General features: G+C 38.2%; 1 pseudogene; it reads right to left on the minus strand.

Annotated features, from left to right (window-relative positions):
- Positions 1 to 2,891: 2,891 nt before the first annotated feature.
- Positions 2,892 to 3,517, minus strand: LOC131396649 (sodium/potassium-transporting ATPase subunit beta-3-like; annotated as a pseudogene).
- Positions 3,518 to 9,767: the final 6,250 nt, after the last annotated feature.

The following is a 9,767-nucleotide window of genomic DNA, read 5'->3' on the forward strand; positions in this document are numbered from 1 at the left end:
TCAACCACAGCCTCATGTTTTCCTCTACTGTCTACCCTGGTGGTCACTGATTCTCTAACACATTTCGGTAACCACTGAAAGGTTTTAAGAAAGAACCTCTGGCCCACAGCAGGTTTTCTGAAACCTCAAGAAAACTCATTCTTTCAAATTCAGAAATATAGGTCCTGGGAACATAGTCAGGTCCTTAAGTCCTTCTAACAGCTTCCAGAAATTATTTCTGGGGTTTTCTCCAACTCTGGGTATCAATACCTCCTATGAATCTGATATCTGGGAGATGTCTTCAGTCTGTAGTTTTCCAGGGGTGATGTGAAATCAAAGAGCCTCCAGCTGGAGAGAAACTCCCTGGAGAGACTGTGCATTCCCATGGGCCGCTTAAAACTGACCACTGAACTTAGCCCAACGCTTCAAGGCCTGACAGACAATTCGGGCACAGGCCTTGGGAAGCCCCACGACGGCCGCCTTCTCTAATTCCCTGTGTTTTCATCCATTCGCCTTGTCTCGGCACAGGGAAGAAGTTATCTTTCTGCATCACAGGAGCCACTTCTTTTGCATCTTCCATGACTCTGCTTAAAAGTCAGCTCCATAAAAAGACATCATTTGACTAAGTAGAGTTTGATGACTGTGACCCAGAAATACCTCTGATTGCCGTACCACCCCTCATCAGTTAGGGTGTGAGTTCAAGAACCCAAGAAAGCGTCAACCTATGGATTCTTATTTAAAATATGCTAATTAATTAATAGGTATTATTACTGTTTGTAACTGATTATCTCAGTTGACTCCATCACAATGCATGTAAAACCAAGGTCATATTTTGAGTCCTTATTTGGGCTGTTGAGATTTGCCTGGCTGATCACCCTTAAGTGGATTTTGCAAATATTGTTAATTAAAATTTATTGGACAAGAGAGTGTGAATAAAACAGTACAAGCCCAACTTAGTCCTGATATTGAGAAAATTTAATTAATTGAAGACAATATCATTATTCATCAGTCTGAACTTTCTCCTTTTATAGTTTGCATGTTCCCTGAAGATAGAAAACATGCGTTCTTGTTGTTGAATCTCATGGATCATAACATAGCATCATTCTTTTCTCAAAAGTGGAACAAATGTGTTCAAAGGATGATCATGACTTTACCACAAAGACCCTCTGGCTATCGCACACCCATGTAGGTATAGAAACTCGGATGTAAAAAATCATGTGTGAGACAGTGGATGAAACATCCCGCAATAGTTTTGGAGTTGAGATCTTGATGGTCAAAGAGTCTCAACAGGGCAAGACTACATTAGGCGTTAGATTTATATATTGCAGCATAGGAACATGGATTGACCGGAAAATGTAAGGGTATGTGCACAGTACGGACTACATGTCCACTTGTGCTTTCTTACACATCCTTAAGATTCCACCAAGACTGTGATGTACTGAAATATTAGTAATACACACACAAAGAAAATAAGGAGATAGCTCCTTGCAATTAAAAAATTGAAAAAGAAATACCCAATGTATGTATATATACTATATACATAGTTTATCCTCATTATTCACATATTCTGTATCTGTGAATTTGCCTATGCACTAAAATTTATTTGTAGCCCAACCCTAAAATCAGTGCCTCTGGTGCTTTCTCAGTCTTTTATGGACATGCAGAGCAGTAAAAAATTTGAGTTGCCCAAAGCGCACATTCCCAGCTGAGTCAAACAAGGTGATACTCCGTCTTCTTGGTTCAGCTCTTACACTGTAAACAAATGCTTTTTCTGCAGTCATGTTTTTCACATTTTGTGCTTTTTGTTAATGATTTTGCTATTTTAAGATGGCCCCCCAAGCGTAGTACTAAAGTGCTGTCTGGTGTTTCTAAGAGCAAGAAGGCTGTGCTGTGCCTCATGGAGAAAATACATGTCTTAGATCAGCTTCCTTCAGGCGTGAGTTACAGCGCTGTTGGCGTGAGTTCCATGTTAATGAATCAACAGCGTATATTCAATAAGGGGTCTTTAAATAGAAACACACATAAAACAAGATTATATATTGATCAGTTGATGAAAATGTTATCAGAAGCTCACAGGATCCTAACCCTTTATTTCCTCTACGTGCAAAGATTCAGTATTCACTAATTCAGTGTTTTTGGTGACTTTATAGAACATAACTACCACAAATAATGAGAATCGACTGTATGTGCATACTTATATATGTGCATGTAAATGTATATACACACAGATGTGTATATGTATGTATGAATATAATTATCTTTATATCTCCATCTCTATATGTATTAATCTATCTATTCACTCTTCAAGTCCACTTTTTTCCCCATTACATACAGAATTTCAGGTGTCTATACACACTATATTTCTTGCATTGTTATAAAATCACTTGCTATTGATTAGGTATTGTTATTCCTTATGTCCTTTGATCCCTAAAACTGTATTGGCAACAAGCTATGACAGTAATCCAATATTAAATCCATAAAATATTTAAATAACACATACAGTTTTAGAGTCTTGGCAATAAAACAATTTAAAAGTAGGACAAGACCACAATTACAGAATATCTACAGTGTACAGTGTCTTTACACTGGCCCAAAGGGTGAGTAAAGACAACAGAAGACGTTGGAGAATTATTACTCTAGAAACACACTGTTCTGTTTCCCCAGGTGTCATGTGCGACCCTAACTCCCTCCAAGGCTGTCTCATATACTAGAATGTCAGATACAGCTGAGACAAAAATGAAGAAGGCAACACAACATTTAATTTGTAGAGATTCTGCTCCTATTATGTATTCATTGTGATTTCGAAGCTACTTGTCTTAAGCACTTGCCATGGTCACTTTTTTCATCAGGTAAATCATTCTTCATCCACTTTCCTGTCACTTCTATCCTGACACCAGCCAGTTAGCATCAAGTTATAGACACGCCAAGTGCAGACTTTTACCCCCATAAGATGGGAACTATTTTAGGTCTATAGTTCCATCCTGAGGATAAATAATTAGGTACACCTTGCCTTCTTTCTTCAAAGGACATGTTATTCTTGGTTCTCCTTGAGACATTAATTATTCTGTGTATTTTCACAAGAATACAAGTGTTTTGATTGGAATAGCCAAAATTAGGATCAATGATATCATTGCAATCTCAAAGTCAGTCAACTGGATAAAATGCATTACAAACTGGGCCCTTCCATTCCAAAAGTACTCCATCAGGACACACCGAAATTCTTCTTTTCTTCTAAATAAGATGACTGTAGAAAATCTTTAAGATCCACAACGTACCTATTAGAACAATACACTCATCGATTTTGGAAAAATCATAAATCATGGACTAGGAATCTAGTCACAATACTTTGGAAACTCATTTTTCAGAGTCTGAAGCATAGCTCACATTGTGAATGAAAAGAGTGTAGCCAGGAACCACAGGAGACCAGGTAGAAGCACAGAATCAACCCCTTTTTATTGTTTCCATTATCAGTGTAGAAATAGCCATCTTCCTCTGGGTGATGGTCAATATGTGCCTGCTGCGACAAGCTCACCTTCATTTATACACCTTTGCCTGATGGCCAGACATCCAGTAAAGGACGGAAAGTCTGATTTCCCAAGCAGAGCATTGACTTGGCAGGATCCAGAAGGGGAGCAGGTGATCCCCGTATGTCTTTGATGACAGGGATGGAGATGAAGTGCTCCCACCAGGCCACGTTCTGGTTGAAGGATCTCTGGTCCTTCTCCACCCCAGCTTGGTTGACCTGGTGGGGTGGCTGTGAGATAAGGGGGCCAGGAACAGAAGCCACATACTATATTTTGAAATATTTTAGTTTCTATCTTATTTTGAGAAAGAAAGATGAACTTGATGACTCTCAAACCCATTGCCTTTCCTACTCCTTTGATGAAAATCTCCTTTATGACTTATACTTGGATATAGCACTGTGTGCTGGTTTCCCCCCACAGGGGGACATTATACTATCATCAAAACTCAAAACAGCTTTATATATTCTTTCCTTTCTTTGTAAATCAATCTTCAAAGGAAACATTTACTTTTCCTCCATTTTCTAAAGGATCTCAAAGACCAATAAGTGGCAACCTCAAAGAGAAAGCACAACGGATATCAAGCCTGAACTCTTGTGAAAGAGAAGAGACTTGAATTACTTCGTTTCCTGATGGTGTCATCCGCAAGTGAAATAAATGACAGCCCGTTTTGTGAGACAGCCCACAGTCAAGACCAGTTTATTGTAGCAGATAATTGTTTGTCTTCTTTATGTAGTAGATTTTTCAAATGTGATAGGTATTTAGTTAGCTTTAGAGTGTGGGCTTTCTTTATTCAGAAAATGATTGATATGCATCTATTAAAATCTCATCTTGAAACATTCAACATACTAAAAAATAAATTTAAATATACATGTTTATACATAATAGATAATTATCTTACAGTAGGAGTTTTGCTAACCATTCTCAGGATCTACCCTTGACCATGAATGTCTCATGGATGAATTGAATATGAAATAATGACTGATGAAAAAATAGAGTATTTCATGAGCATATATAAATGAGAACTCAGTCCAGTGGAAGAAATCTCATTTTTCCCAATCATAAACAATGTTTTAAAATCTCGTCTTTCCAGAAATAAACCTTAGCTGTTGTCAAATAACATGCTATGAGCTGAACCACCTTCTCTACGTGGAGCGTATACTTAGGGCTGCAGCCACGTACAGTCACACCTTCACTTAGTCTTCCCTTTGATTTTATGCACCTTCACATAAAATTGCACACTTGAAAGGGACAGTGCAAAATGATTCCTCAAAATTAAGATAGTTTCACTTAAACCAGCCTAACTGACGTCCTTGGGTTATTTTATGCCTTTCAAACTCAATCAATTCCCTGGTTGGATTCACCTAATTCCTTTCACAAATAAAACAAAGAAAATGTTAACCTACTAATTGCATATACCTTGTGGTTTAAAGTTATAATTTTAAAATACAAGGTCCATTGTGGGCAGAATTTTGTATTTAAGATACAAGGTCCATTGTGGGTTCACATTTTGAGCTCTATGTGTAGTCTTTTGAGATGATGCCTCATTCTATTTATAGATTTCAAACAATGAACCTGACTTTTTTTTAAAATTTCAAACTTACATTATTATAAATAAAGTGCTATGAGCTAGACAGATATGTTCCTCATTTTAGGACAGATTTTTAAGGTTAGATAACTGATGCTAAGTAAGGAACAACACTTAATTTTCATGAAAAGACTAAATTCATTGTTATAACTAGTGATCTCCATGACCTGATGGTAGCAGTACACATTTAGATGGACTAGCTAAAATGAGGAGTTAACAAACATCTTCATGCCCCAGAATCACGATATTTCAGAACGAGAAGATCACATGGTCCACATTGAATGCAGACTGTCATTTACAGGTGATGGAAGGCAAAGACTGTAATGGCTGGGAGCAAAGACTCTGGACTCACAGAGAACTATCATCAGATCCGCTCTGCTGCCTCTTGCCCAGTGTCCCTGGATAAACCATTAAGATTATTAATAGTGTACAGCCAACATTTATAGGATACTTACCGCATGTCAAGCCCTGTGCTAAGCACCATATATGCATGCATACTCTCATTTAATTCTCACGACTGTATGAGGTAGGTATTATGATCCCCAATTTGTAGAAGAGGAAATGAGGCTTGGCAAGTCTGAATAAATTGCTTAATTTGGTAGAAGCTCTGGTACTAAAACCATGATGGTTTGACACTAAAGACTATGCTATTATGTGCTACCCTATTCCGTACTGTTTTCTTAAAATGTTCTGAGCCCCAATTTTCCCACCTGTAATATTGTGCAACAATAGCTGGTCTGTGATAATTAAGTAAATATGTGAAAAGACCTGGAGACAGTAAACCCAAACTCTCAGTGATTGAAACTCCTATTTCTCAATGTCCAACCCAGTGATTTGCTCTCATTGTTAAAAGAGTATCATTTGGGCCTCATGTTTATTTCAAGCTAATTATTATATAATGATAATGAGTTTTATCTGTTGACAAGGCATTGCTTCACATCTCTTCTACCTTATCCCATTTCTTAGGGCATACAAAACTAGTTTAAGACAACTTCATATTATTTAAGAAAATGAGGTAACTTGAAATATTTAGAGAACAAGGAAACAGCCTGCTGCTATAAATGGGAAAAATTGGAGTTCAAAGGAATTAGTGTTTCTTGAACAAAATGTGAACAGAAGCTTATTGGATCTGATTTGTCCATCTTATGTTGTGTTCTGAAATCGTAATTTGGAATTTTTAGTAGGAATTCTCTAACTGATGAAAGCTGGGAAATGAGAGTGTACAGAAGCCTTGTTACGGTAAGTGATTCAAGACTTCACAATCACACTCCTCAGTGGAGTCCCATAAATAGCTGCGTTCAGACTGCTTTTGCACCAGCATTTCTGTAGATAAACATGGAGGGACCGATGAAGAGGCAGAATGGCTGGACGAGCTCATTGTGCTCTGGTTGGTGGGGATGAGTGTGGTTTTCCGCAGGATTTGCAGTGGTGTGGTACAAGGCATTTAACATCTCACAGTGAAGCAATAGATGGCAAAGTTGTCAAGTGCTGCTCAGTGGAGAGTCATTATGGCTAATGCTGATCCAGTTCTATTCTTCTGCTCTGAAATGAAGAGTCGGATTGGGAAGTACTTTGTAAACACACAGTGACTTATGAATGTATAATTATAAAGTAATGAATTCTGCATTTTTCATTTTCATTTCATAAATGTATTCAGCAAACATTTATGGAGGGCCTAAATGTTTTATGGCATGAATATGTTTCATTTGCATGTCAAATCAAACATTTTGGAGAGAATAGGAATCACCGAGCATTTATCCAACGTTTCCCCTAACTCTGGAATTATTGTCCTAATCTTCCCCTGGCCTCCTGCCTCAGTTCTCCCTCAGAATTCTCAGAAAGCAAGGAATTACTGCACACAACCAGCCTCATGCTGTGTCCTGCTTTCTCCTGCCAATAGTTTCTCGCAGACCTATTTTTGATCCATATTTAGAAATGGGCGACTAGATAGCATTCTGAAAAATATTTTTAAAATTACTCCCTGTGAGATTAAAATATAGCAACCATCCAAATAAAATAGGTTTTTAAATAAATTTTCTGAGCTAGTTAGATCATTCCCTGATAAGGATCTAAGAATAGAAAGAAATGAAAGGGAACTCTTCTCCTCTGCCTTGAATTTCATTTTGTCGCCTTCCCATATCAAAACAGAAAATTCACTGGCCTTCTTCGACCATCTTTTTAAGTAGGCTATATCAAAGTTTCCAAAACTTTTTTTAAGTTTAGCACTAATCTCAGATACTTACAGCTCTTCCTTTCGGAACTTTCTTTTCATTGCCAGCTTTGAAAGAAATTAGAGTTTTGTTTAACTGCTTTGCGTGGTTATTATTAGCAAAGCCCATTAGGGCCCGGTGTTTGCCTTCTCCGAGGGACTGAAGCAACAGGGTGGAAATGTTCACGTGATCTGAGCCGAAAGACTGCAGAGCATCGAGGACGCGGTGTATTTATTTGGTTGGAGTCTGAAGCATCTGTCTAAGTGTTCATTCGATACGATGCCATTTGTAATTGAAATCAGAACCATTTAGCTTAGTGCTTTTTTAGGGTCCATTACCGAAATTGTAACACTAATGTCAGTTCGTGAATAAGGCTTTGAAATACAGGACAGGGGAATCTGCTTCCTAATTGGCAAAGTTTCAGGGGAGGAAGAACACTGACACATTCACATCCAGAGACGAGAAGTGCGACTGGTGTGTACTTTAGGGTTCTGCGATCCAAGAAAGCCGTGTTTGCTGACAATGGCCTCATTAGAACCTCTCGCCTACTGCCAACAGGCACAGGAAAAAAAGTGAAATTTTTCTGGCAGCTCCCAGTGTTGATGGAGGAATCGGAGTGGCCTTCAATGGGCCCTCAGTGAAAGGAGAGCTTTGTCTTGTGTCCAATAGGCCTGAAAACGGTCATTTTGTAACTCAATAAAGGTGTGTGTTCTAGGAAGTCAGAGGAGTTGTTTGTTAATACACCAGGCTCCAGTAGAGGAAGTTGGGTTAAATGTGTCACTAGAAAATTTATGGTGCATGCAGGAGGCTGCCTGACTTTAGGTCCCCAAGGGATTCTGTCTTAATAGAGAAAAATCAGAGGGAAAAGCTTTTAGTGTGAGCCACAAAATAGGATGACTCCATGAGCTTTAGAATTAACTTGGGGTGAATGTTCTCAAAATGAAATTTACTCTTTCTTTTTGAGAATGTTTCAATGATTTATTTAGGGACTTACTGCAAGCAAATCCCCCAAAAATACCATATGTGTATTTGTAACCATTCTCCTTATTAATACTTTTTGTTAATTGAATTTGACCAGTTCCCTCCACATTGGAGAAAGCTGTACATCGTCACTACTGCAGTATGTATTTCTTCCAGGTTGCCACAAAATATTACCCTGAGTGTTTTCCAACATCCATCACTGTGTCTTTAAGTTCTGCTTTTTTTAATAAAAGAGTTGTTGATGGTTCAAGAATCCTAGAGAAAAATCTATAACATCATAGCATAGATGCCTTAGATTTCTGAGACACAAGGACTTTCCCTCTGGACAATCCTCCCCACATCTACACTATTACAAGGAAGCATTAAGGGTTGTTTTGAATATTTTGCAGAATGGCTAGAAAATTATTTGTTAAGGATTCAATTTATCCGTGGAATGCAAAGTTAAATTATCGCAAGATCTAAAGATATTCGTCCAATCAATTTCAACTCACTGCACGAATTTTTAATAAGAACTAAAATTATTCATGTAATTTCTAGCACTGAAAAGCCGTATAACTGGTATTTTCAAGCACTTACCAGTCTGTGGATAAAAGATAAAGTCAGATTAGCACTAATAGCTCAGACGTTGTCCTATCTGGGCGCACAAAGACTCTTGTACCATGCTGTCAACGTACAAATGGTATCCTCAAGGTACCGACATGTGTATCAGGCATCTTTGCCATACTTTTAACCCGAGGGCCATCAGGACCCCAAAGCCGCTCTGTTTTCTATTGCAAAGTAAAGACTGCCCCTCCCCTTTATATGACACTAAATTTGAGGGCTCCAAAGGCCAGGCTGCTTCTGACTCTGAATTTTAGTGAAACAACTTGTCTTTTTTTTGTTGTTGTTGAGGAAGATTGGCCCTGAGCTAACATCTGTTGCCAATCTTCCTCTTAATTTTCCTTTTTTCTCCCCAAAGCCCCAGTAGATAGTTGTATGTCATAGTTGTACATCCTTCTAGTTGCTCTATGTAGGATGCTGCCTCCGCATGGCTTGATAAGCAGCGCGTAGGTCTGCGCCCAGGATCCGAACCATGGAACCCCAGGCCACCAAAGTGTAGTGCGAGAACTTAACCGCTGCGCCACCAGGCTGGCCCCTGAAACAACTTTTTATAAAGATAAAAATGACTCTGCATAATTCAAAATACTCATTTTGTTTTACTCTCATTATCCATCTTAATTCTTAAAGTGAAGAATTTTAGATAGCTTGAAACATTTTCAATAATAGTAAATACTGCTTATTTCTTCATAAAGTTGTTAAAACCAACTTAAACACATCCAAAAACAGTTTCCTAATTCCCTGTTTAAAAAAATGTTTTTTCACAACTTTTCCCCAGTTAAAGACAACTGTATCCTTCCAGTTGCTTGGGCTAGAATCCTTGGAATCACCCTTGACTCAAGTTTTTCTCTCATACCACATCCTAAATACCAGTAAATACTGTTGGCTCTA

Source organism: Diceros bicornis, chromosome 33 (assembly GCF_020826845.1).
Source record: "Diceros bicornis minor isolate mBicDic1 chromosome 33, mDicBic1.mat.cur, whole genome shotgun sequence".
NCBI lineage: Eukaryota > Metazoa > Chordata > Mammalia > Perissodactyla > Rhinocerotidae > Diceros > Diceros bicornis.